The sequence below is a fragment of the Martes martes genome, assembly GCF_963455335.1.
Source record: "Martes martes genome assembly, chromosome: 5".
NCBI lineage: Eukaryota > Metazoa > Chordata > Mammalia > Carnivora > Mustelidae > Martes > Martes martes.
In genome coordinates this window covers 80,268,260-80,293,517 of record NC_137892.1, presented here as the reverse complement: position 1 = coordinate 80,293,517, position 25,258 = coordinate 80,268,260, and the positions used below count along the sequence as shown (strand labels likewise).

The 25,258-nt window shown below is 39.8% G+C and overlaps 1 long non-coding RNA gene and 1 pseudogene across 2 annotated transcripts; one reads left to right on the top strand and one right to left on the bottom strand.

The window, feature by feature from the left end:
• The first annotated feature begins 1,490 nt into the window (after positions 1 to 1,490).
• LOC308343317 (dual specificity protein phosphatase 5-like) lies at positions 1,491 to 2,764 on the top strand (annotated as a pseudogene). Its single transcript has 2 exons — positions 1,491 to 1,571; positions 1,831 to 2,764. The product of its transcript is annotated as a dual specificity protein phosphatase 5-like (transcript).
• A 6,425-nt stretch (positions 2,765 to 9,189) lies between these two features.
• LOC308343045 lies at positions 9,190 to 25,179 on the bottom strand. The gene is made up of 6 exons (XR_013966842.1): positions 24,841 to 25,179; positions 19,235 to 19,303; positions 15,041 to 15,159; positions 13,832 to 14,029; positions 12,392 to 12,584; positions 9,190 to 9,666 (listed from the first exon to the last, which is right to left on the bottom strand). It is a non-coding gene; the product is annotated as an uncharacterized lncRNA (long non-coding RNA).
• Between the last annotated feature and the right edge of the window lie 79 nt (positions 25,180 to 25,258).

Genomic DNA, 25,258 nt, shown 5'->3' with positions numbered 1-25,258 from the left:
TTGATGAATTTTCATGAACTGAGCATACCCATGGGACCACCACCCAGATTTAGAACATTCCCCATCTTAGTGACCTCCTTCATACTCCCCTATTGCCCCACCTGTCAGCTAACAGTAACCATTATCCTAACAGTATCAGTTTTGCTTTTTTTAAGATAAATATTTTTAATTGTGGTAAATAGACAAAATAAAATTTACCATCTTAACTATTTTTAAGTGTACAGCTCCGTGGCATTAAGTATGTTCACATTGTTGTGTACCATTATCAGCTTCCACCTGCAGAACTCTTCTTCATCCTAAGCTGAAACTCTATACCAATTAAACAGTCTCTCCCCACTCTGCCCAGGCTTTGTCAACCACTATTATATTTTCTGTCTATGAATTTGACTATTCTAGGTATCTCGTATAAGTGGAATAATATATTATTTATGTTAGTGTTGCCTAAGAGATACATATCCAACATAAGAGAACACAACTCTGGTACCATGGTTAAAGAGTGTTATTAATGATAATTAAAAACCCACTATAATTAAGTTAAGCAGTCATTAGTCAGAAAGCTTCTTAAATGACAAGAAGAAACTTAACCTTTCTATGAGACCAAAGGCCCAACACTCAACCAAGGGTCAGCATCCAGCAACATCCTCCATACCCAGAGTCCCAGGTTCTCAATTGATACAGACCAGTAACTAACGCCTTAGTGTCCTGGATCCAAGCCAGCCCATGACAGAGTACTCCAAAGAGGAATGCCAGATGGTGAGGAACTGACATGGTAAGGTGCAGGTCAGCTTTCGGCCAGCCCTAGGCCTATGACACAAAGAAGGACAGGAAAAAGGGAATAGGGTGTATCCCAATAATATGTTTTACCCTCACCTCAAGAGCAAAAAAACCACTCATCCCAGCTCCTCGTTTCCCACCTAAGTGACTTGAAGGTGGCGGTGAGCCTGGCCAACACACAATCTAGAGCAGAGCAATATTCAGACATTCCGACAGAACAGGCCCAGCTCCCCCCAGTGAGGGGGATGATGGGATCAGAGCTAGAGGGGCCTCCACCGTATCAAAGACAAGTGTCCACGGAAGCACTACTCCCATAAATCCATCCATTTTAGAGAAACGGAAACCAGATTTCACCTTCCCTCCCAAGAGCTCTCACCACTACGAGGACTAATCCCAGTCTCCAGCTGGAGTCCTGAGACTTGCGCGGTTACGGAGCCAGTGGAAGCCTCCCCAGTATCTCCAAAGCAGGCACACTTTCCTGTCAGGTATGTGTTCAGGTGGTACACACACATCTTGTGTTTGCCATCCTAGACCATCAAGGAGAAAAGTATGACTTCAGAGACAATGGACCTACCTGGAGGAGCCAGGAGCAGGCAGGAGCGGCCCTTGTAGGAACAAAGGACAGGAGGGTGGACATCGTCATAGCCACAGCCCATACTTAGGGGCATCAGGGTAGACGAGGTGGTCATTTACATTCCACAACCGCCGCCAGCTCCATGAATGCTACCCAAAAGCATCTGGAACATTCCTTGCCTGACAGGGACCGAAGCAGCAGCTATTTACTAGTGGACCTGAGGGTAAAGCCACGTCATCTGGCAGAAAAGATCTCATTCAGAGGGGAAGGCGGGATCCAGCTGAAATAATCGAAGGCCTCTACCCAGCAAAAACGCAGGACCAAAAACCCAGAGGCCATCGCTCCACACCAGCCCCAGTTGGGTGGTGCTGCGTCAGAGACAGCAGCACGGTGGCGACGCTGCGTGCGGCCGAGAGACTGCGTGCGCACGCGCAGCTGCTGCGGTCGAAAGCCGTGCGTGGGACCCGGGGTTTTGGGAATAGAGCGACGTGGGCGTCCCGCGCTCTTCTTTCCTCTCCTACCTTCCAGCGGGCCGTGGATCTCCTTTCTCAAAGGGAGGTAAGAGGCTTTCTATTCAGAATATCCTGAGTGTTGCATGGGTAGAAAAACCCATTTCACAAGAGAATGTTGAAACCAAGAAAGCCCAGTGTGGGAAACCAATGCGCAACATCAACTACAGGCCAGCTTATGACCCGGCCAGCCCAGTGCCCGGGTCTTCCACCTTGGAAGAGCCTATCATGCATCCAAGTGCGAGTTCTTGGCCAACCGCCCCGTCACAGACCTGCTGAATGCCTCACAGCAGACCTTGGAATCCTGCGTGACCCACGGGTAGTACAGATGGAACCCGTGTAAAACAGTCACATGACTGACATTAGCTCCCACTTTAAAGAAGCATAAGCTTCACGATATCAGGGAAAGGGAAAGCAAGGTTTTGGTTCACTGTGAGGCTGGGCTCTCCCATTCATACACCATCTGCATGGCCTGCCTTATGAAGACCAAGCAGTTCTGCCTGAAGGATAACTTCGATTACATCAAGCAGAGGAGGAGCATGGTCTTGTCCAACTTTGGCTTCATGGGCCAGCAGCTCTTGCGGTATGAGTCTAAGATCCTGCCTTCCACACCCACTTCCCGGCTCCCTCCTGCCAAGGAGAGGCAGCCAGCTCTTCATTCATGGCCCATTTGCAAACATTGAGCCCTAATATGCAGGGTTCCTACTGCACATTCCCTACCTCAGTGCTGGTTCCAGTGCCTACACATTCAGCAGTCTCAGAGCTCAGCAGGAACCCCAGAGCCACAGCCACATCCTGCAAAAACTGGGCTAGGGGAATTAGCTCAACCCCAACAACTGTGATTTTATTTTTAAACTCAGACATTTCATATAATATTGAAACCCTCACTGTCTCCCACTATGAGTGATAGTGAGTAGTCACCAGACCTGCAAACGAACTTCAGACTAACCTTAGGGATGGGTTTTTGGGACTAAAGGAAGGTCAAGCTATTATGAAAGCACAGCATGTGTTGACTACTGTACTTCCAGACCCAGTGCCTTCTCAAGACTGCACTTCTCTGTACGCTGACTAGTTCACCTTTTCATTTCAAGCTTAAGGCAATAGATAACCTGTAGAAAAATGGAAAAAGCAGGTGCCTGGGTGGCTCAGTTGGTTAAAGCCTCTGACTTCAGCTCAGGTCATGACCCCAGGGTCCTGGGATCGAGCCCCACATTGGGCTCTCTGCTCAGCAGGGAGCCTGGTTTCCTTCCTCTCTCTCTGCCTGCCTCTCTGCCTACTTGTGATCTCTGTCTGTCAAATAAATAAAATCTTGAAAAAAAAAAAGAAAAATGGAAAAGGCAATTATGAAGTCAATTCATTTTAAAGGAAACACAATTTCCACCTTATTTTAACTTTGGCCATCTCAGACTCTGTCTCCATTGCTTCAGGGCATAAGCTTATCACCATCTAGTCAGGAAAATAACCCAACAGGGTTTGTAGGACACAGTCTGTGTGCTGATTTCTAACCTCAGATGTTTTTGAGACTCCTTGAGCCCAGTGGAGGCAATTGCTTGAAGTAGTGAGATGTTGATCTTTCTGGGTATCCTGTCTCCTATGTTCTTCCCTGACTTTGGACTTTGCACAATTCTTATTCATACTCTTTCTTATCATACCTCTCCTCAAACCATCTTTTCTGTCATTTGAAAAAAGTTCTTCAGATCTTATACCTAATCAGGCCTTTGAGGTGGTAGCTCCGGGGTGGGGGGGTGGGAGAACAAAAGTACCTACTGTCTAAGTCAAGTGGCACTGAAACAGTCATCTCCCCCGGTTAGTTGTCCTTGTATGTGCTTGTCTCATCTCTTAGAACAAGTGTTTTCTTCCCTGACCATAGGGGTTGTCTTCAAGCTGTTTGTTGACTTCTGGAATTTATAGGTATTACTTTTTTGTCTGCAAGTTATTTCTTCAATAGAAGAAATTCCCTAAAAATTCCCTAAAAAGCAGTAATTCCCTAAAATCCATATGAATATGAAGAAAAGCAGTATGTAACTGGTTGTTGTTGTTTGTAGTACAAAATAAAAATAGTAAAAAGAAAAAAAACAGAGCCAGAAGCACAAAAACAAACCAAGGGCTACACCCTCCTATTGCCACCACTCCAATTAGTCTTACTTTCCAACACTGAGCTGCCTTTATCACAGCCGTAAACTATCCTTCTGCAAGGATGTGGGCCCTTGTCTAAACCCTACAATGTAGGACTGATCATCAGTCCTAGAAAAATTGAATTTGGGTAAAAGAATCTTATATTCCCAGGGCAACATCAATACCTACTCCTGCTTATAGAGAGTAGAGGTACAAGAAGTAATAATACAGAGTGTTTCTTAAACTAAACCCCAAAATGCAAGTATATAATAGTAAACAGATGCACTTATTTGGAAGGTGTGCACTGACAGACTGTATCAGTCCAAATGCTGGCAGCAAACACAGATGGGGACAGTTTATAAATTACAAACAATCTAACCAACTTTATATCCTCCAGAGCAGTATGCTTCCTGGACTTAAGCAAACACCAAGAGGATTTGTTGAAACACAGATTGCTGGGATGCCTGGGTGGCTCAGTTGGTTAAATGTCTGCCTTTGGTTCAGGTCATAATCCCCAGGTCCTGGGTTCAAGCCCCACACTGGGCTCCTTCCTCAGCAGAAACCTGCTTCTCTTTCTGCCTGCCACTTTCCCTGCTTGTGCGCTCTCTTCTCTCTGACAAATAAAAATCTTAAAAAAAGAAAAAAAAAATTCTTAAAAAACACAGATTGCTAAACTCCCTCCCCAGAGTTTCTGATTCAGAGGTCTTTGGTGAGGTCTTCCATGAGATCCAAAATTTACCTATCTAACATGTTCCCAGGTGATTTTGGTCCTGAGACTACCCTTTGAGATCAGCTAGCCCACATTACTTATACCAGGACTAGTAGAAAGAAGATATTCATTAAGTTTGTATTGATTCATTGATAATAGACTATGCCTTGTGTGTTTTGTAGCTCTCAAATCCTTAAAAAAAGAAGCTCATCAGGTAAAAAGGGTGAAATTTACTAAATCTGGAAATTATCAAAGGAAGTACCCACGTAAAGAAAATAGCATTTGAAATTCATACTCCCAACATTCTTTATTTTATTCAAGAAGAGGAGACATTTGGACCTTCAAAAATTAAGAAACAGTCCTCTTTGTGTTTCCCAACACTTACAGATTGTTATGAATATCATAGGAGCAGTCTGTCAATTAAACATTCAAGTCATACTTCATTAACAAATTAACCAGAAGTTCATAATATTTTTTTAAAGAGTTTATTTATTTATTTGACAGAGAGAGATCACAAGTAGGCAGAGAGGCAGGCAGAGAGGGGGGCGGGAAGCAGGCTCCCCGCTGAGCAGAGATCCTGATGCGGGGCTTGATCCCAGGATCCTGGGATCATGACCTGAGCCGAAGGCAGAGGCTTTAACCACTGAGCCACCCAGGTGCCCCAATATTTGTTTTTCTTAAGAGACCAAATCACTTTGACACACATACACAATCAAAAGAAGAGAAACTCGAGAGTCATTTACTCTCATTAAAAAATTCAGAGTGCATATCCTAAATTATCTAAGTAAGTATATGAAAAGTAACAATAATCAGTACATTCCATCTTTAGAAATGCTTCATCAACATTATTAGCTAATAAACTCACACAGCAAGTTTGTGAGGTAGTCATTATTATCCTTGTTTTGCAGATGGAGAAACTGAGGAAGGAGGAGGTAATGACTTGTCCAAGGCATGAGTCAGCATGAGTCAGCTTCAAATGCAGAGTAGACTCTAGGTTAAGACAAATGCTTTGGATTTTTGTCTCTTAAAAATCAAGAAATACAAAACAAAACCAAAGGAGAAAATAACTCAATTTAGGAAAATGAGCCTTGGTAAAGGGAATAGTTGTGTGTGTGTGTGTGTGTGTGTGTGTGTGTGTGTTTTCAACTGAGAACAGAATTTCCAAAGCTAGTAATTTGTATGTGCCAAAGTTTCCCACTAATTATCACCATCTCCTCTGTGTTATCTTTCTAGTAAGTGAGAAGTTGATGATAACTCTCTTTTGACTCAAGAAGCTTTCCTTTTTAATGAACAGGGTCTTATGGAACCCCAATTAAATAAGTAGTGAGCTTATGGAATTTCTAACAAATATGGCTTTCCTTTTGGTGTACATAAATTCTTCTTCAAATTATCAGTGAAGGAAAAAGGGATTGCTCCTGTGTAATTCCCAGACCTTCCCTAAATGCCTTCAAAAGCCGTATCAAGTGTGAATGTATTAAACGAAATCCTTCATGAATTTGTAAATTACTTTAAATAAAACCCTTCAAAAATAATTTTGCAAGAGAGGCTTGTTTTTATAATTTATAGCTAAGCAGCTGTTGTTTTGGTGGTGTCTTCAGTCTCTTTTACACAAAAAAATTCTGAAAATGAGTCTTGTAGACAAGAAGACCAGATTGCTTTACATAGTAAATGTTTTTGTATGCTTGCCTCATAGAACTTCTAAAATCTCAAGAAAGTGAACACCAAAAAAAGATCATTCATTAACCCTCACACTGGAAAAAATGTTAACCAATGATATGTGCAACTTATACTCCAATGGATTTTTGTATTTCTCATGTATTTCCACGCAATAGCTGAGTGTGTGTGATGAGCACATAGGCTAGCAAAATACGAGACAACTTCTCTGAGCCCCTGCAAAGCCTAGCAGATGCCTCCTCAAGGGTGTAAGAACTGACCTGAAATCATTTACTCTGGTATGCCTGTATCTGCATCATTCACTTCCATCCACTTGGATGTAGCAAGAATCAGAACGTGATGAAAAGCATATAGTTACTAATATGCTCAGTATATTCTTGGCACTTGAGGTGATGTATGTAAAGGTGCTTGGTAAATTATAAATTCCAAGTCCCTTCTGTTGACAGAAGTGTCATATAGTTCAGTAATGTGATCATCTCTAAGCTTCTGAATGAGTACCAGTTAAAAGAAATTAACATTTACCATAAAATCTATATACGTGCTTTTTCACTGATTAAAAAACTATATATGTATACTTCTCTACTAATATATTATACATATTCTAAGACACACAAAATAGAATTGGAAAGGGACAATAAAAATAAATAAGAAAGATGGGCCACCTGGGTGGCTCAGTTGGTTAAGTGTCTGCCTTTGCCTCAGGTCATGATCCCCGGGTCCTGGGATGGAGCCCTGCATCTGGCTCCCTGCTCTGTGGGGAGTCTGCTTTCCCACTCCCTCTGCCATTCACTCCACTTGTGCTCTCTGGCTCTCTCTCTCTGATAAATAAATAAATACATAATCTAAAAATAAATAAATAGGAAAGAATTTATAGTATTTTCTTCCTGCTCTCAATGGATTATCTTTGGAAACTACTGCTCTAATGGAATGTCAGGTCTATTTTGAAAATAAGGGGTGATAATTATAATTAACATATAGTATATGTAAATATTGCTAAATATTACTAATTCTAGTGTTTTACATATAGTAAGTTGTTTTATCTTGGTATCACCCTAATGCAAGAAGTGTAATTATTATCTCCACTTCAAAATGATGAAATCATGGCACACACTAGTCACCTAACTTGTCTGTGGCCACACAATTCAAAGGAGAAGGGATGGGATTTAAATCTAGGCAATCTAGAGCTAGACTTTAGCTAATCTGAAATTCTGAATGCCTGGCACATTACTATCATACTAACCTCTAAGTAAAGGACCCCAATTCATTAGTTTCCATAATACCTTCATAATGGCATGTATCTTACCATATTATAACTATTGCTTTGAGTGTTTGTCTCTCCCACTAGAATGAAAACTCCTTGAGCTCAAGGACTAAAGTACTTTTATATTTGAATCGCAGCTTTGATCACAGTGCCTGGTATCTGGAAAGCATCTGTTGAATAAATGGCTAGATGAAAGAAAAAATCTTATCAGGGTTGTCCCTTCAATTTTTTTATAGTATCCTTTGAAACTAAAAAGTTACTCATTTTGATGAAGTCTAATATCTTCTTTTGCTGCTTGTGCTTTGTGTCATATTTAAGAAAATGATTATGAAATACAAGGTCACAAAGATTTTCTCCTATCTTCCAAGAGTTTTATAATTCTACCCCTTACACTTGGCCTTTGATCCATTTTGAGTAAATTTTTATATATGCTGTGAGGTATGGATCCAACTTCATTCTTTTTCATGTGGCTATCTGGTTGTCCCAGAACCATTTGTCAAAAACACTATTCTTTCTCCCATCTAATTGTCTTAATATTTGTGTCAAAAATCAATTTACCATAAATACGAGGCATTATTTCTGGACTGTCAGTTCATTCCACTGACCTGTATGTCTGCTCCATATGCCAGTACCATAATATCTTGATTCTTGTTATTTTATAGTAAATTTTGAAATCAGGAAGTATGAATATTTCAATTTTATCCTTTTTCAAGATTGTTTTGATGCATATATTTTTAAATTTACTTTTTTAGCCACATATCATTTTTATAATCAATTTTGAAACAAAGACCTAGTGATAATTCCATGTAAAACTGCCTGTTCCTCTTTGTGGAGATGTTCTCCCCATCTCTTCTCTGGGTTGTTTAAACAACAAGGCTCCTCTTGCTGAAACTGACTAAGGCAATGTTTCCAAACAAAGCCCATATGTGAGGTTGGCCATTCTTCCTTCTCCCTCAAAGTTTCTCAGACCAGGTCTCATCTCTTTGCATTGTTTTTTTAAAAACTCTCAAGATTTTTTGAACAAGTACTCTATCTCTGACAATTCCAGTTGAACCACTCAAATTGAAACTGAGCAAATGTCTTAATAATAGGCTTTTGGGGGTATATTTTTTTAAAGCATGTGTATACAAAACATGCACACAGAGACAAGCATGAGTCATAATGGTACAGGTGTACATTTATTTTTAACTTATGCAAATGATATTGTGATAAATGTACATAGAGAGAGATATTTATCTTACTTTTTTTCACATAAGTTTCCACACACAACTTTCGTAATGACCAAATACAAACTTGGTTTCACTCCCTTGCTAGAGTAGAGTATAAATTTCAATTTAAAAACAAACAGACCTTCCCTCACCAGGCATTAGGCTACCTCTGTTGACTATTGTTGTCTTGAGGAGTATCGGTCCACTGGTGCCACCACACTGGCTATGCCACCAACCCTGAGATCAGGACCAGCCACTGCCAGACACCATCAATGCAGGTGCCTCTGAAGAGGGTCTCATGACCTGAGAGGTGGAAATGGAGCCAAAGAACCACTGCTTTTATAACAAAACTGGTGGAACTATTTGAGTCTCTTAATAATTTTTATTGATAAAATTTTTTTTTAAAAGAGGAGGAAGAGGGAAGGAGAGCTTGGAAAATAAATCAGTAAATCACTACAATAATCCAGGAAAAACTGAACTCTGAGACAAAGGATGGAAATGGGGGGAAAGTGGGAGAGAACTGAAAGAAGTATCTTAGGAAAATTCTTTTTTTTTTTTTTAAGATTTTATTTATTTGTTTAGAGTGCACAAGCAGGGGATGAGCAGAGGAAGAGGAGAGAGAGAATCTCAAGCAGACTTTGCACTGAGTGTAGAGCCCGACCTGGGGCATCGATCTCACAGCCCTGAGATCATGACCTGAGCTGAAATCAAGAGTCGGACACTCCACCAACTGTGCCACCAAGGTGCCCCTTCTTCAGAAAATTCTTAGGAATTAGTGCTTCCATGTGAGGAGAGACACTGAGATGGCTGAAATCTCAGTTTATTGGGAGAACAGTGTGTACCTAGAGGAAAATAAACTATATTATTTGGCACATATTGTCCAACTCTTAGGATCAGTGCATCATTCTACACTATGATGTTTTCTAATTACATAATTGTAGAATCTGGTGCCTGTTTGTACAGGACTGTCATCCTCATGAACAGTTTCATGTTCATATCATTTTTTAACAACACTATAAACTTCTTTGCTTTTTATCACTTTCAAATGCCTTCTTGGTTCCACACAGCTAAGGATATTATAGATTCTCTGGGAACAATCCATGGTTAATTGATGATGTAAGGTAGAAAAGACAGGTTTTTAAATGTTGGAAGCTGGTAAGTAAAAAGAAACCCAAATTTATGATTCTAAAGTTACTTTATTTATAAGTACTTTATATGTTATTTTATATAGAAGTAGAACAACTAACACTTATGTCGTACTTTCTGTGGTCCAGACACTATTTTAAGTGCTTCATATGTTTTAACTCATTCATCCTCTCCCAGACCCCATAAGATAGGTACCACTGTTATGCCCATTTTCTAGATGAGGGAACCAGTGCACATGGAGATTAAGTAATTTATTCAGTTACACAGCTACTAAGTTGCAGAATCAGGTTCAAACCCAGGTGGTCTTGCTCCAAGTTTACATTCAAATATATATGTCAATATGGTATGACACTGTGATGTAGTATAACTAGAGAATAGCACAACATATCATAATACACAGTATGATTCAGAGAGAGACTGTTCGAGCAACCAGAGAACAGAGAGGTCCTGGTGAATGGAAATGAGTGGGAAAAAATTTCCCAAGGAGAAACAATATGAGTGAATCATAGGTCAGTTTGCTATAAGTCAATATACCAAATGATTAATTTGCCAAATGACAAATTTGCGGAAATTTGTCAGAAAATTCATCACAGCTATGTTACCATACAAGACATCCACGTGGCCAGGGGCCAAAAGGGATAGAGGTATCTAAATTGTGAGAATGGTAACCAAAACTGATAATTTGATGAGTCTTACAAATCTCTAGCTACAGGACTATAGCAAAGCTTTAAGGAAACTAGAATATAGGAAAAGTCCCCAGTAAGGCAATGAAGTATGAGTTTGTGATTAAATCATTCATGGAATGGATTTTCAATGAACTGGCTTGAGGCAAATTCACTTATTGTCATCGAACTGACTTTTGCTACATGGGACTGATTCAACAGGTAGAAGTGAAATGTATAAATGTAGGTTAGGTCCTACTTTGAATGATCTTGAATCCTACTGTACTGTAACACATGATAAGGAATATGTTTTACAGTGTAACTACATGAATATGCATACACACACACACACACACACAGAAGATCCATGTTGCACTTCAGACAATGCACTCTTATATTTTCTATCCTATTTGATTTTTTTTATAATGGTTACAAACCAGTAACATGATTTCCTAATAATTTCATTGGTTTTGACCTGCAGTTTATAAAATCTTGGAACAGAAAATCTGTTGTAACTTCCAATATATAGTATAAGATTAGTAGTCCTATAGCACCAAACTAACATGTCTAATACTGTTTCAGAGAAATAATGGATATAATTCCAGCTCAGCTCCTGGAGAAGCTGGCAGAAGCCCCAGGGATAGTTCTCTCTTCTTTGTGAAAGGCAGGGCTCCCTGGAATGGATTCGCCCTCCAGAGAGGGGCCAGTGCCTTGGAAAGCATCCCAGATCCAACTCAGTGTTCCAGGATATAATTCCCCACTGCAAGGGAATGTTCTATCTACTGTAAACCCTGTTGTGGGACTGTAGGGAGATATTGCAGCTTCAACCCAAACCCTGTTGTGGACTGTAGGGAGGAGATGTTGCAGAAGGTATGGCGACCCTGGGCTCATGGGTCACAGAGGAGCTAGTTAAAAGGGAGGAGGGAGATGCCTTGGTCACAGATGCCTCACTAATGGAGTCCTTTCTTCTCCTCTACCAAAACTACTGGTTTAACCTTCTGCTACTCATAGGAATTGCTCTCTCCCTTTTCCTACTAGTAAACCAAACACCATCTTAAGCCATTCACTTCCTCTTCTGGCCTGTCAGCAGCCCTAGAGATTTCCTAAAGGGTATCATGCTGGCCATAAGAAATGTACAGATGGGTTAGAAAACACGCCTTTTCTTTTTCACTTGTGCTGGGAAGGAAAAGACAGGATTGCACCTAAGATACTTCTGAGATTTTCAAGTGCAGCAGCATTAATTTATCACCATTTTAAGAAAAACCAGACTTGGGTGGTTTTGACTGGGCTTTTAGGTCATCTGCCTACAACGACTATTTTATGATACTGTTTCTAATTCAGTGACATAGAAATATTAGAGGGGAAAACGATAAAAACATACGCCATATGCTATTGTATAATGTCTCATCATTTGACCATGCATTTAAACAAATTAGATGCTGATTATACTTCAAGTGTAAAACGCTGAAGGCCTCTTCTGCCCTTTTGAGTTCAATTAAATTTTTAATTACTTGGTAAAGGGAGGCACTTCGGAAAATAGAGGTAACATTTCACCCAAAGGCTTTTGTAAAATTAAGAGTCGAAGAACAATGATATTTTTATCTGCTATTGTTCACTGATGGCCAGCTAATTATTTTTGCTTGTTTGTTTTTGTTTTTAACCATCTCTGTGTATCCATCCCCATTGGACTTTGTGTTAGCCCTACTGAATGCTAATAGAAAAGATTAGAATCAAAGATGAAGAATAAATAAAATCCTACCTGTTTTCAAGTATTTGCAAATTTCTGGGACTCATCCTTTCTCACTGGAGCTTTCCATATTGAAATCAGCCCAAAACTCAATTTAGGAAGAATATGTGATTAGCATTCCTTCAGTTATGAGGCCTTTATTAAAGTAGAAGTGTTTTCTTGTCATCTTTGGTTGATATTTTTTCTTCCTCATCCATGTGAGCATCTTTAGAAAAAGATGAAAGAGCTGAACTTTGAAATAGACTTACTAAGAGGGTAAATGTGACGTACTCAATTTGCAAAACTGAAAAAATACAAAACTGAGAGTGTTATATCAGTATTTGCATATCCTGAACAGCTAGTGTTGGATCATTCTACTGAAATACCTAAGAATCTGTTATGGAATTCCAGGCCCACTTTGGAGAGCCGATAACTCAGTGAGTTAGAACATAATGCTAATTAGCCGAAATGACAGTCATGGTCCTTGTTTGAGTTACTCAGCGTCATTAAAAGAAATTTTGTTACTTTTACCACCCACTAAACTTTTAGCCCCAGTGACCTGCTTTTGTGCTACTGCTCAAAATAGGACTGGTTGAGGACCTTGATTGATTTCACTATCGTTATACAGAAAACCTTCAAGTGCCTGGTGCCTGATAGGCACTTGATAAACATTTGTTGACTGATTAGAGATGCCTGATTGTTACACAAAGAGTACATTTATTCTTCCTGGAAGCAGTGATGTATTATGGTTAGAAGACCAAATTTAGAGTTAGCATCCTATCGTGCCAATTTTCCAGCTAAGTGTTTGCAGCAGGATAAAAAAGAAATCTCCCTATGATTCCATTTCCCAGTCTGTAAAACAGGGGGAACTAGGTCTGTCTCCAAAAACACCTGTGGAAGAATTAAGTGGGCGACAGTATGCAAAAACACCTGACAGACAGGGGCCCTGAGCAAATGTTGGTTGAATTGAATCCTACATTTTTCATTGTCATGAATGAGTTTGTCCTTAATGTTAGGCTTTCCACCAATAATTTTAATCTATTTATTTTGTTCTCTGGGTTATATAGTATTCCTCTTCTCTTAAAAATAACCAACTCATTTTGGGCAAAGTACAGAGATGCAAGCAAAAATAATAGGAATATTCAATATTACAATGCCAATATAAAGGATTAAGACTGACTTTTAGGTATTAGCAAGCTCACAGTGTGTCCGTTGGTAAAGGAGGCAGTGAATCCAATAGTAACTTCCCTAGTTAAGGACAGCTGCAGCATTTCACAGAGAACTGAGCTGATGGTGATTTTATACCATCCTCTCCTCAGTTACGGCCTCTTGGCAGTTACCTAAGCTGACATTATTGTTGATTAGATTAATATGAAAAGTTATGATGGATGCTGGGATATTTCCCTTCAAATAAAATGAAAATAGAATCCAAGGAAAAGTGAAGAGATAACAAGTGAAGAAGCTAAAAATCACCTGAGTTAGAAAGGGCCACTCTGAACATGTGCTCTGCTTCTGAGGAGGCTGACAGCTCCAGTATGAGACAGGCCAGACTGTTTGGGAGCTCTCCTTTCTCTTCTGCCAGACCCGATGATCAGTAACTGTCACATGAATAGGCAGAGCTGGGGCTGGCCCTGAAAGTGCAGTGAGGAACACTGGTCCCAGCCAACAAGCCTGCAAAGCAGTTGGAGAATAAAAAAATGCAAATGTCCTGGGTTTCCTCAACCCTCAGTACACAATCTAAGTTCCAACATAGGGTCAACTGTTTCAGGAAGACAAAGAATTGCTTTTAGGAAAATCTGGCAATTTAAAAATCAGCTTAGAAATGTTCTTATATCTCAGAAGCTTTTGATCTCTACTGATACTTCTATTTCATTTCCATCCCTGATCATTTTAATATTTGAAAAATTTTAAAGACTTAACTCTTCAAATTAGTGCACTTCATTTTACCAATACCTTATTTCTAAAGAAGGAGATAAATCTTTCAAACATAACTTTGAGACCCTCTGCAATATGAAAAGTGATTTAAAATAAGACAAAAAGTTTGTTTCCACGGTCTTACTCTGCCTAGTCCAGTGTTTTCTCATCTTAAAATAAGTTGGCATTCCAAAGTTTTCATTTATATACTAATAAGCTAGAACAGTTATGGCCTCCCACCTTACAATGATCTCTTCAGCAATAAAGAAATAGTTCTGTGATTTTTGCCACCATTTGGAGTGCTTCTCAAAGAAAACGCATTTTAGTTTATCTTTGCCTCTCTCTTAGATGGGCATATGACCCAATTTGCTTTGTGGTCTATAAACTGAGGAGAGTAAAAGCTTCTGCTTAGCTTCTTCATCTTGCCATGTTCTCCTGCAGCTTGGCCCAGCAGATTCTCTGCCAAGAATCGTCTGAGACAACGGATGTATCCTGGAATTGTCAATAAAATGTGTGAAGGGGGGGTTCTCCGGAAAGACAGCCTGTGTCTTAGAGCTGTTGATTCAATGACATTTTCATTTCAGAAATTATTTTTCTTTGTAATTTAATTAGAGATGGAAGTCAGTAATAGGTGTCCTCTAAGGAAATGCAGAGAGGCACTAAACTAAATCCAAAAATGAAGATTATTTCCCCCATCTCATGAATTATATTTCTTTTTTAGTTTTTTTTTTAAGTTAACCAAAAATACTTTTTTTTTAAGTTACTTACTGTGCTGAAAAATAGGCTGTGTCCACAGCATACACTGAATATATTGCAAGGATTGGCCTTCAGGGTAATAATTTCAGACTGAAGAGCAAAGGCTTCACAACCAACGCAAAGTTTCACCACTAGAGTTTGGGGAAAATAAGTCAGTAAAGTTTTATGTTCCCCGAAGGGAACCTGGCATTCTAGCATTTAACGTCACCCTGACTATTCCTCTACCCAAAATGTAAACTTCATAATGTACGTAAATTAAAGCCTTGTTATAGAAACACTCTGATTTTCAAAAAGTTAGGCAAGTTATAGGACTCTAACTAAAACTTAGCCAAAATAAAATCACTGATAATAAGGCAAACTTTTTTGAAAGATTTATTATTTCATATTTGTATGTATTATTTAAATTTATTATTGAGAAAAGATCCATGTCTGTTTTAAGATGGACAAACAACATAGAAGTAAAAAGTGAAATTTCCTTCATCCAACTCCCAAGAGTTGCTATTAACTATCTTATATGTATTTGAAATATATAAAAATTTGTCATATTACATTAACATTATATATAGTATATATAATTATAGGCTTTACAAAAATGGAATTTTATTCTATTCTGGTACTTGCTTTTGCACTTCAGTACATTTTAGACATCTTTGTCAATACAATAAATAGGTACAACAAGTTACTTCACTCTTCTCCATGAGTGAATATTCACTTAGGTAGCATAATTTTTGAAAATCTAACCACTACTAATTAGCATCTGGTGCACTGTCTGTCACTCTGTCATGAATGTAAACACCGCTTTAAAGGACATTCTCAGTTTTCCATAAAATAGAAATGGTTCTCTGCAGTGTAGAAAACCATGCTGCTTCAAAACACAGTTTTATTTAAAAATTTGAAAGCTATTTCACATTGTCCTCTATGGTTCTATACTGGATCCCTCCTGTGCCCACCTCTCATTTCAACCACCTTTTATTTCCATCATTGCTACAGCTATGTGCAGCTCTCTGTAGTGGCACAGCACCTCATTCCAGCCTGACCTCATTATCTCTCATTTCTCCCCAGGGTCTCTCAAGGCCTGGGGACACTGACCAGCTTTTGCACATGTGCACACTTTGAAAAGTGACAGGCTAACATAACAATCATTGGTGCAACTCTTACCCAATGAGAACAGGAGCTGGTGGATAAATGTTCCCCTCCTCCTCCCCATGTGCAATTGTGAGGCACAATCCACATAGTTCCTCAGAAGATCCCTGAAGGATCTAGTCCAGACTGCCTACAAGGGTGGTAACCAGGTAGAAAAGGCTCCCCTGGACTGTCTTTAGCCCTCCCTTTTCACTCCCCCACTCCTGTTCCCCTGTCTCAGGATCTGCTTTTGGGGGGACCTCAGTTAACATAGATACAGATTAAATCCTACCAATGGTGACTGTTTCTTCTCATCCGCAGTCACATCAGGCATTGTCCACCCTTTTAAATCTTGTCAATGTTATAGGGGAAAAAAATAGATCTCACTGCTTTAATTTGCAAGTCTGAATAATAGTAAGTTACATATAAAAAACACTTTAAAACATCAGTAAGTAAACCATAATCAAGAATCTGCCATTTCTTCTAACAGTAAAACCCTAAGGAAAAACACTTCGTTGCCCCTTTTTTCCCCAGATGAAGGCAGTACTTTCTGATTTTCACATAGTAATTGACACAACAAAGACAATACCAAGTATATAACATGCACATAAGTCTTTTCATACTGTCTTATAGCCCTTGACATATTAAGACAGAACTAGCAAATGATGGGTACATATTGGGGCCTTTTTTAAAAAATATTTTATTTATTTATTTATTTGAGAGAGAGAGAGAGATCGCAAGTAGGCAGAGAGGCAGGCAGAGAGAGAGAGGGGGGAGCAGGCTCCCTGCTGAGCAGAGAGCCTGATGCGGGACTCAATCCCAGGACCCTGAGACCATGATCTGACATGAAGGCAGAGGCTTAACCCACTGAGCCACCCAGGTACCCCATATTGGGGCCTTTGTCCATATTTCAGTCTCTGATAAAATGTTAGATTTTCACAAAATAGTAGAGCTGAAATAGATGTTACATATCATCTTGTTCAGGATCCTTACTTTGAAAATGCAGACACTAAAATCCAGGGAAGGGAAATGAGTGAATGACTCACCCAATATGACACAGACAGAGGGAGTGATAATCTGGAACCCCTGACTCTGGGTTTGGTGTTTTTCTTACTAAATTATGCTTTCTTTTCTCCAGAAACTGATCATTTGGCTTTTCCAAAACATCCTCAGTCCTTGTGTCTGAAAAGACCCATTTATTATTGAAATATAATAAGATAAGAAATGTTATTCATAATATCACCATAGAGCATCACAAAGGCCTATAGGTTTCCCCTGCTATACAAAAGTAGAGCTCTCCTGTGAAACCCGTTATAAGCCCAAATGGCATAAAACAAAGAAGTAACAACTATTAATTTATATGGAAAAGTTTTTGAGCATTCCCAGATGCAATAATAATAATAATAATAATGTCTCAGGCTTTTCTGATACCTTATGACATATCTTGCTAACAGATGCCAAAACAAATCAAGATAAGGCACAGATGCTCACAGACACAGTTCCAAGCTATGGCGGCTTGGTGCTGAGATGCTGAGTGTGGTGTGTGAGTTCATATTTCTTCTGGTTAGTGAAAACAGGTACTAATGTAGGTCCTTTGCAGAAGCAAAGAGTTGTAAGGAGAACTTATAAAAAACGGCGGATAGCTGTATTCTTAGAGTGTTTATAGCTTTGTAATGGTGACCTCTTGAAAGAGCTTTCTAATGGCTCCAAAATTACAATTATAAATACTAGAATACTGGGATCCTGGCACACATCACTGTTAAAAGGTCACATAAAATATGAGGTCAAGATTGGAATCTAAAATAAAAAACAAAATAAGACAAAACAGACAGTTGTTAGTGAAAAATCAAAGTCAATGAATAAAGGGATCAGAGACTTTAAATTTATTAGAAGCCTATAGATACCAGCATGTAAAGGGAGCCTAAAGATGACATTCCTGAATTATCTTTGTCTCTTTGGATATGTTAGACATTTACCTTAAGTTTTCACATGTATAGTTTCTTTATGTATGATAAAACCATTTAAAATAATGAAAGCTTTAAAAAAGTTATTGGAGGGCAACCCCTTTGCGTCCCCTCCCTCGTTGGGAGCTATTTACTATCACTTTGCTATTGCTTAATAAACTTGCTTTGCTGACCACCAAAAAATTAATTAATTAACTAATTTTAAAAAGTCACTGGATGTGATTTATATATTTAGGCCAACTGAGTTTTAAATGCATACTTCCAATTCCTATTATGGTTAATCAACAGGTAAGAATTCTGCTCAGTAGGTTTTAGCCATATATTATTTCAGTAAAGGGAATTGCTAATATTTGTGGAGCACCTGTTAAGCACTATTCACTTTACACAATTTCAACTTTATTTATTGCTAGCTCCTTTCCTGATTTGAGTTCCCCTAAAACCAGACCTTGAGACAGGATTTTAATGCTAACAGTTGTTCGAGAGGGGAGCGCAGGGGAGTGGAGAACTGAGACAGGAAAGACAGCTAATAAAGGTTATATTTCCAAGCTGGCAATCACTATAGGTAACTGGAGATCAGTCCTGCTGGGGGAAAAAAAATCTAGAAATCATTGTGGAGCACACTCCTGAATTATCCCACCCCAAGGGTAAGAAATTCTGGCATGTTGGTCAGTCTTTAACCAACAGCTCTGGTAGAAAATGGCAGAGTTCTAACTTGTAGCATTTGCTAATAATTCCCATGGTGTAAATACACTCAGCGTGGCCAATTTTAAGCTTACCAAAGTGAAGTTGGGAAGACACATGCACTCTAGGTTCTTATAAATTGGTGCAGAACCATCTGCAGTACATCACTGCAATCCTCATCATTGGTTAAGGAATGCTCATGTTAGGGGTATGGGGTCCCCTTCCAGCAGCCTATATAGTCAGCAAAGTGACCTCAGAGGCCAGAGAGATGTAGTTGCTGGCATAGAAATCTGGATGGTATAGACCAAAATAATGATAACAGTGAGAGGAAAAGGGGAGGCTTCAACAGAAAATCCCCATGTTTCTGACGACTGAAGTGTGTGCAACTTGCCAAAGGTCATGTAGCTAATAATGGAAGAACTGAGATTCAAACACCCACCTGGCTGATACTGAAGTCTTCTTGTGTCTGTGTATTGGTGCTTCTCCTATCAAAAGCAGTATCACAATGCTTTAGTGAACAAAGAAAATTATATTGTGTTATTTATGGTAGATTAAATTGTTATAATACATGAGTCTAAATAAGTGATGGCACAAGACAATAGCATTTTATTCCAGGGAATGAATTCAGGTTATCTAGAGGAGCTGTTCTCTACCTCGTCCTTTAGGAACCCTTTCATTCTGTGACTCTGCTATCCCATGGGGCATTGTAGTCATCTGTATCCAGCCAGTACCATTTCTTTAAAGCCATGGTTCACATTCTATTGGTGAGAACCAGTCACATGGCCATATCTAACTGCAGGGATGGCTAGGAAACAGTCCCTGGCTGGTCAGCTGTTTCCAGCTACAACTGTATGGGGTGACCTAAGGAATAGATAGATACTTATAACTGGAGCCCGGGCCTCAGGACAAGGTGAATGGTAGAGCAGAACAGTTAATGGTGGAAACTAGAAGGAGGAGATTGATTGAGAGGTTCAGGAGGGTAGAAAGCATGTCTGCTACTTCAATCCTAGGAGATTCTTGGGCCTCGCATGGTGACTAGCACGTAGGAGTTAATGCACTTAATATCTGTTGAATGAATGAAAGAAAGAATTTAGATTCTATTCTCTATGTAATGTGGAACCATTAAAAAGTTTGAGAAGAAGAGACAGAATCAGAATTGCAATTTAGAAAAATAACTGATAATAGTGCCTAAAATTTATTTGTAAAGTTAAACTCTGGACTACCTCCACCGGAGGTAGAAAGTAATTGACTTATTATATGTTACCAATTTCTATCTGTTGTGATTTTTTATTTCCTGAACACATAAAGGTAGATATTTTTAATTATACCCCAATCTGGCCTAACCAGGCAGTTAAGAGTACATCAAACTCCTAAGTGTTAGGTTCAATGGCTCTAGGACTGGGCTGCCTGAATCATAGTTACTAGCTACATATGTCTTTTGAGCATCTGAAATATGGCGAGTCTAAAATGATGTTCAAGATGTTCTGAAGTATAAAATACATACCAGGGGCACCTGGGTGGCCAAGTGGGTTAAAGCCTCTGCTTTCGGCTCAGGTCATGATCTCAGGGTCCTGGGATCGAGCCCCACATCGGGCTCTCTGCTCAGCGGGAAGCCTGCTTCTCCCTCCCTCTCTCTCTGCCTACTTGTGATCTCTGTTAAATAAATAAAAATCTTTAAAAAAAAATACACACCAGATTTCAAAGATATGGCACAAAACAAATGGTAAAAGTTATCATGAATAATATTTTATATATTGATTACATATTGAAATAGTAATATTTTGGATGTACTATATAAAAATAACACAATATAGTAATTAATGTCACTTTTTATTTTTTTAATGCAGACTAAAAATTTTAAATTACGTATGTGACTTGCCTTTGTGGCCTGCATTATATTTTATTAGCACTGCTCTAGCAGACGCCAATTTTGTATACCTATTTAGCAGTTTTCACCCCAAAACAATGCAAATCAATTGCAAGTAAAGGTGCAAATGTTGCAAAAGATGCAGAAGGTAATTAAGCCACCGGAAGTGGTACTTAACTCACATGTAAAGCCTGTTCAGTGTAAGATTCAACAGAGTTGAACCAGCAGACCACAAAGAGAAAACCAAAAGGGACATCAATTCAAAGAAAGTAACTGAATATTACAGAAGGACCTTAGGGTAATGTATGAAGTCTTCAAATACTTTTTGCAAAAATAATAGTCACAAATAAACCACAAAAGTCAAATGGAGAAAGAACACCTCACCATACTTCGAAAATGTTAATCAACATGACTCAAAGAATTCAAAGAATCAGTGCAGTTGTAAAGGTAGCAGAATTTTGCTAACTGTGAGAGAGATCAATTTCATAAGCTGTAGTTTTATTTTGAAGTAGAAAAGCCCAATTCACCTGTTTTTTTATTTACTACAAAATTTAGTTTCTGATTTTAAGTACATGCAAATATATCCAAATATTTAGATGGCTGGTTAATAAAAAGGAATCATAAATATGTGTATGTTTACATATCTTTATAAGATACACATATCTTAAATATCTTATTTTAGCCTAAAACATAAATAAAAGGGTTTTGTTTTGTATGGTTTGGGTTTTTTTAACCAGTATTTGGCTGTAGGATCTTGGTTTGTTGAGTAATGCGTTTGCTTTTTAGAGTTTCAAGTATCATTGTCACATATCTCACTGTCTACATTTTTTTTTTTTTAGTTTTTTAAAGCAAAGTGGGAACTGATAGATACTTGCTTTCCCAATCTTTTACAGTTATCCCATCCACAACTAATTTGACAGAGATTTGTTTAAGGATTTATTTATCTGTTATTTGAGAAGGGCAAGGAAGAGGGTGAGGGAAAGAGAGAATCTCAAGCTGACATCCTGCTGCGTATGGATCCTGACCCCTGAGGGGCTTGATTTCATGACCCTGAGATCATGACCTGAGCCAAAATCAAGAGTTGGACACTTAACCAACTGAGCCACCCAGGTGCCCAATAGAGACTTTTTTCAGTGTCTCACATTCTTTCATTTTCCAAACTGAAACTTAAGTTTTCTTTGGAACAACATTCTTTTTGCAATCACATACCTTGTTTTATTAATTTAATAGTGTTTAATTAAATTTTGTAAGGACAGTTATAATAAGTATAATCAGGTTTGGGAACAAGTAGGACAGATTTTCTTGGGGCCCACAGTTCACCTGGAGGGAGACGTTAACGGGCACCATGAGCATTCATTGTCCTCTGGCATCCCTCTGCATGTTGTACACCACACTGGGAATGTTGTTGGATGAGTCAGCTAAGTGAAGCCTGCTTAAGAAACTTTCTACTATAATGTCACCTACAGTGCCCTTGTAGGGGGGGTCAATTACCCCACAAATGACAAGATTTCCTGACCTAGAACATGTAGAAGCACCTGGAAATATGGTGTCTGGAAAGTATGGAAAAAACAAATTATAGCCCAACTCTCCTGCAAGTAATATATATATACATATATATACATATGTGTGTGTGTGTGTGTGTGTGTGTGTATACAAACATAAATGCCTAATAGAACACAAGCATTTGCTCCATTCTCCAGGTTACATTCCTACTCTTTGTCAACCTAAGACATAAAAATCTTACAGACAAGCATGAAACACACACACACACACACACACACACACACACACACACGAATCTGAAATCTTCAAAGAGTCAGCCTGATAAATACCTAATAAAAATACTTGCAGATAAGAATGTTTCATTTAATTTTATAAATATTAAAAACAACAAACAATATCCCAGAGAAGAGGAAAAATCCTTGCATGAGCATAGTAGGTGCTAGGTGCTTAATAAATACATGATGAATGATGGACAGTCTGAAATATTTCTGGCAGTGCATACTGAATCTGTTCATTTTAAGGTCAGCAATATTTATGCACAACCAAGAAATGCATCAGTATTAAACTAGATCTTCCAAATGAATGTGTGTAGGAATTGAAATGTGACAATTCCCAGAAGCACTGTGTAGAAGCAGTGATCTGGAAAGCATTAGCATAAAGGTTAGTAAAGTTGTCACAGCATAAATGTAATCATTGCAATGCTTGTATCTAAGAAAGGATAGAACTAAAGAGCTTGGGAATAGTAACTGGAATTTTCAGTGTACAAGCAATCTTTGAAAAGACACAAGTCTACTTTATGCCATTAAAGAAATCAAAGTAAGGCACTTCAAGATATGCATTTGAGCAGTAACATAAAGCAGAATCCAATAGCACCAACACCAGAGCTTGAGTCCTAACCATGCTTAAGATGGAGAAACTACAGTCACAATCCCACCAGTTAACTTCTCTTCAAAGGAGACTTTGTATAACATATGGCAGAGGAAGAACATCCTTTGCAGTCAAGCATGTCCTTTGATTATTTCTCTCTCTCTCAAAAAAAATTCAATTTGTAGTGTACAGATGCATAATGACAGCTGAATATTTACATAAAAGATCAAGGGCAAAATGACTTAAAGCATCAAAACTAAGCAAAAGACCAGTACTGGGGTTTCTCCATGGTGGTGTGGAGAACTGGGGCTAGTTAACAGTGTTGTATTTGGTACAAATAAGGAGTTTTGCTGGAATCCTGTTCTACTTTGCTATTATGGCCAAACTTCAAAACTGGAACAATCTTGAAAGGCTGAGGGCATCCACTTGCTTTTCTCCTTTACAGGTACCTGAGTATGTGTTTCGATCTAAATGGGAAAGAGGAAAGTTGACCCTTTTTAATTTAGGATTTGGTGGGTGTGGCAACCTGGAAGACCCGGGAGATAACTAGTGTTTAGTTTAGATGATATACTTGGCAACCATTAAAATACTGTATAATTATAGCCTAAATGTAGACTTTAAATTTTAACAGATTTATCTAAACTTCAAAATTTGTACCGTTGAATATAACTATCTTATGGCAGATGCAGCAGTATTCAAAACATTGAGCTAATATAAAATCAGTAACATTTTAAAAATCCCTCGAATATCACCACCTTTTTCGGTTAACACTTAATAGTCGGGAAGATTTTCCATTTTATCTAGTTCCAAGAAGTCAAATGAATTATTTTGTAGACAGTACTGACTTAACGTGTAATTCTAAGAACACTGACAAGATCGCGCTCTTTCTGTTCCTGAAGAACCCTCCCCCTCCCATCCACCCCCTTGTCTTAATTAACGTTTCACAAAATAAATCTAGGGATACATGTCCCCGGTTGTGGGAGGTTTCCCCTCACGGACAAATCAGCTCGAGGAAAAGGGAGGGGAGAAATAAACGCCACGCAGAAGCTCTACGTGTCAGAAGAAAGGTCGAAAATCATTAACATGTAAATAGTGCTCTTTCACTTCCAAGGCTCCTTATCTCCGAGACCGCCCCAAAGACTAGAACGGTTCCGAACGCCAGGTTAGGCAACTCGGGGACTGCGGAGGAGGGCGGGGGGGTGGGGGGCCGGAGGGAACCCAGACCGTGGCCCGACCCTGCCAGGAAGAGGGACGTGCCGCCAGAGGCATCGGATTCGGGGAGGGCCAAAACCTGGCGGAGAATGACAGTATCGACGACTTTCCGGCAGAGCCTAGGTTCCTCCCCCTAACAAGCTCTTTGTGGTCCTGTATACTGCTGCCTTTCCCAAAAACAGCGGAGTCAAAAATAAAGATGTACAAGGACTTCCGCCCCTCCAAGTCTCTATCTAGCGGGGGCGGAGAAGGAGGAGAGAGGGATATCCCAAATCGGTGACTTCAGGTTGTGAACAAGATATCCCAGGAAACTTTGAGGTTGTTTTTGTAGCTTGCGTTGGGGGAGGAGGACAAGAGGAGAAAAGGTTTTTAAAAAAACTTTTGGGGGGGGGTGCTCCGCGGCTACACGTGTGCTAAACATTGGGTTTCTTTCGCTTTGCATCAGGCGACAACCCTGGGCGCCACCTGCGCCTCCCGCGCGGAGTGGGGGAGGAGGGTTAGCCCTTGCGCGGATTCCCCGACGCCCACTGCTAAGGGCAGTGAGAATGACAGACCGCAAACCCTCTCGCTTGCATCCCCTTCAACGCACTACACACCTAAATTCGAAATGCAACTCTCGTTAGGCGACCTCCCGACGAGCCGGGCCGAGACTGCGGCGCAGAGGAAGCCGCACGCTGTTGTCGCTGAGACTCCTCCTCTCGCCGGTGCAACCCGGGACTACCTGGAGCCCAGCAAGTGCAGCACGCAAAGCCCAGGGCGCCTTTGCCGCGGTTACGTCCTAACCCATTTCGACTGCCCGTGCGCGACGCGGGGCGCACAGCCTACTCCTTCCACCTGCTCCCCACCCTGCCCCACCATCCCCCCACCAACCCGGCCCAGCGGAACCCGGTGCGCCTGCCCGACGGTCCAGGCCAAGCCTCCCGCGGGCCTTGCTCACGCAGTTGGCGCAGGCGGCCCTACGCTAGCGGCGCGGCGCCCGCCGGTCCGCCCTCCCCCTGCACTCTCCCCGCCCCT